Genomic DNA, 3,899 nt, shown 5'->3' with positions numbered 1-3,899 from the left:
CTTTGGCCTTCTCAGAGGTGTGGCCAGAGAGAGCGGCACCGACCCCAGAGAGACAGGGCCCTGGGGGAGGCAGGCAGGACTCCACGTCCATCCGTCCGGTGAGCACGCCCACATCCTGCTTCCTGGGACGGGGCGCGCTCCCAAGAGTTGGGCTTCTTTGGCAGCGGTGGCTCTTAGGTGCTGGGCAGGAACCTCCCAGGAAAGTCTCCCTCTGCTCCACCCACAACGGCCTCAGGAAGCCCAGGGGCCAACCACGGGCCTCTCATCCTGCCCCGTTTCTCCTGGCCAGGACTAGAAAGGTCCCGGAGGCCACAGCCCCATTTCCTAGAGCTGAGAAGTTCCTGTGCGTGTTCTCAGGCGGAGCAGACACTCACTCGCTAATGGGGCACTTCTCCCTACTATCCCCTCAATCCCTTTGCCTGGGGCTCCTTGCCTGGGCCAGACCAGTGAACACCCACAGTCCTGTAGAGCTGCTATGAGGACCCAGAGGTCCGATGATCCACCTCACGGACGCAGACGGAAGGACGGAAGCCCTCATCACAGGATTCCTCCACGTGCCCCAGCAACGGTGAATAATTTATGTACAAGGCGGAGAAGACAATAAATCAGCAGCAATGATTAACATGAGCTGTTTTACGTGTGAGAAAGATCTATGGCAGGAGGCTGCCAGGTTGCTGGTGATTAATGCTGCTGTTTGCACTGGCTTCTGGGCCTTTATATTCAATTATGGGCCTGGAGTATGTGGGGGGTCCTGGGAATGGCATGGGGGAGACCAGGAAACAAGGGTGGAATAGTTGTTGCCTAGGACCGAGGTTGAGATGACAACAGGTGGCAGCCTAGCCCCGTGGACACCTTTACCGATGAAAAGGCTGTTAGTGGGACAGAGAAGTGGCTATTTCTGTGATGGGAGTCACTTTGCCCCTGGGATCCCCTCTAAATACTGGTGAAAAGGGTGCCCCGGCAAGGGGGCACAGATGGCAGGAAGTATCCTTGGGCAAATCTGACCCTTCTGGAGTCCAATGTTGGATTTCTGAGTCGGGAATGGAGTAACATCAGCCAGTCAGCTTGGGGTTGGGGTCAGCGGTTAATGCTGGGAAAAGCTCCCTGTCAGCAACAGAGCCAGGGAACCAGGGCCTAATTTCACATCCTAGACGTGGATGGCGGCAGGGGGACAGGCCGGGGAAGAACTCTCCGGGTGCCCTCGTCCCAGCTGACCCAGGAAGCCCTGGGAGGCCCCCTCCCTGCATTCCCACACTCGGCCTCTCTTGCTCAGCCGGCTCCAGCTGGCCCCTGTCAGTGCTGGGAGGCGGGGGGCGGGTGGGGGGGGGGTCCAAAGAACAGTGGCGGCTTTGGGGTTAAATGATTTCCCCCTGCCCACCCCCTCCCAGCCCTGGCTCCTATCAGCTCCTTCCTCCTCTTCCTCCTCCTCCGCTCCAGTGACCTCTGTGCAGTATGGCCCTGCCTCCCCTTAGAACCCAAGGCTTGTCATGAAGGGTGGGGGTGGGGAGTCTTCTGGGGGCTGGGCTGACAGCTGAGCACTGGGACCCTTTGGAGGACCCGGACGTGCAGGAAGAGCTCCCTCCCTCCCCCCAGCCTGGCGTGGAGACTTCTGTAAGTCATTCTGTCCACAGGCCAATGCTTCAGAATTGCAGGTCTGGGGTGGGAGGAGGCTTGAGGGAAAAGGAAAAGGGAACATCATCACCCTGGTAGGGGATGGGACGGGGCACCAGAGGAGGCTGGTTTTGGCAGGCTAGAGTTTCTGGCTGGAGAGAGAGCCTGTGGCTCGTCTCCCCCAAGCCCCCGCCCCTTGCACACCCTGCAACTTCGTGGGAAGTGGTCCTAAGTCATAATGCTGTATGTCTGTGTGTGTGAGCCTGTGTGGGTATGAAATTCTGTGTGTCTGCCTCTAGAAGTCTCTGGGAAGCGTCTGGGTCCGTGGCCGCGTGTGCCTGTGTTTCTGAGCACCTGTTGTGGCTGTATGAGGGCCCGTGTGGGGAGCACATGAACACACACGCTTGAGGCTGACCCCGGCCCGGGCCTCGCTCACGGCCCCATCTGACCCGCCATTCCCCGACAACTGTCTCCCTCGGCCCCTAATCCCCTGTTTGCCCGGCTCATCCCCTGGACTCCTTGGGACTCCATTAATGAGCCCCGGCCGCCCCAGGACAAGCTCCAAATTAACCCCACTGCTGACCCCGACATGGACACCTGTAATTAGGCCAGGAGTGGCTGAGGCAGAGAAGGCCCTGGGGCTGAGGGGGGTGAGGGTAAGGCTGGGCTGGGACACAGAGCCTAATGCCCAGGAATGCTCTAAAAGCTGCGCCTGGCTCCAGGGCCCGCCGCCTGGCTCATCTCTAATACCTCACAAAGCCTCCCAGACGGGGCTCCGGGGGGGATTACCCCCCAGAGAGGCCCTGGAAGTGGGCAGGGCTGCTCAGTGCGCCCACCCTGCTGGCTCGGGGCTGGGGAGGCCTTACGGGAGGGGAAAGCCGCCCCCCCGTGGCCTCAGAGCCCAGCAGCTAGCCCCCAGGGTTTCGGCAGCCCAGAGCCTGTGTTCGTGAAGGCAGCCGCCCAGGGGAGAGCCAAGTCCGGGCTGGCTGGTGCACCCCCCACCCCAGGGCCAGCCCCTCCCTCCCCCAACTTGTTTTGTTTGCTTTTGTGTGGCGTGTCCCGTAGCTCCACCTGCATTAACCCCTGACCCCAACCGTAACTCTTCCTCCAGGTCTGACAACTGTGTTTATCCAGTTCCCCTTCGAGCCTTTCCCCTCCTGCCGGGCCTCTCCCAGGGAAAGCTGCATCCACCCTGGGACTCCCCCGATCCTGGGAGCTGCGGGAAGAACCGTTGCCCGTGAGTGTGCCTGAGAGCAAAGGCGCACAACTGATGTGGCTGCTGCTGAGGGCCTGGCAGGCAGCACGCACGCGGGCTTGGGAGATCACCTTGATGTGCAATCTGGCAATATCTATCAGACGTTTTCAATGAACGTATCATTTGGCTGAGCAATTCTACATCCAGGAATTTGTCTATCCGCGTCCCGCGTGTGTGCTCGGGCAAATATATATCGTCAGTATTTATGGTCGTGTTGTAAGAGCTAAAGACAGGAAGCATTCTAGGTGTCTACCCAGACGCTGGCTGATAATGAAGCCACAGCCACACAATGGAATACTCTGCAGCCATTCAAAAGAGTAGCCACATACTCCCATCATCAATGATCTTCAAGATATAAGGGTAGCAAGGTGCAGACAGAAGGCAAGATGCAGAGCGGAGTATGGTATATGCCACCATTTGGGGAGGGGGTGGAAGAAGAGGAAATATGCACATAAGCATTCACCAGCTTTAGTTTTAAATCTTCAAGAAGTAACAGTGGTGGCACTGAGGACCAGGAAGGGAACTGAGGTCAGGAGTTACACTCCTTTGTACTTTATGATTTTTTTTTTGAACTTTGTATATGCTTTACCTTTCAAAAACAAACACGTTTATTATAACACAAAAATAAAATACATATCTCTTGGGGCCCAACTATTCAATTTCCAGAAATCTAGCCTACAGAAATAAACAACTACACAAAGATAATACAAGGATGGTCTGCTGTTTAAATGTCACACACTGGGGGCGCCTGGGTGGCTCAGTCAGTTAAGTGCACGATTTTGGCCCAGGTCATGATCTCACGGTTTGTGGGTTCGAGCTCCGTGTCCGGCTCTGTGCTGACAGCTCAGAGCCCGGAGCCTGCTTCGGATTCTGTGTCTCCCTCCCTCTCTGCCCCTCCCCTGCTTACACTCTGTCTCTGTCTCTCAAAAAACTAAATAAATGTTTAAAACAATCGTTAAATGTCATACACTAGAAACAACTTACATGCTTATGAATAGGTTAACTGTTTAAATAAATGATGGTATATCTGAAC

The sequence above is a fragment of the Panthera uncia genome, chromosome D2, assembly GCF_023721935.1.
Source record: "Panthera uncia isolate 11264 chromosome D2, Puncia_PCG_1.0, whole genome shotgun sequence".
Lineage (NCBI taxonomy): Eukaryota > Metazoa > Chordata > Mammalia > Carnivora > Felidae > Panthera > Panthera uncia.
The sequence above is the reverse complement of the archived record's forward strand: the minus strand, read 5'-3'. Positions refer to the sequence as shown.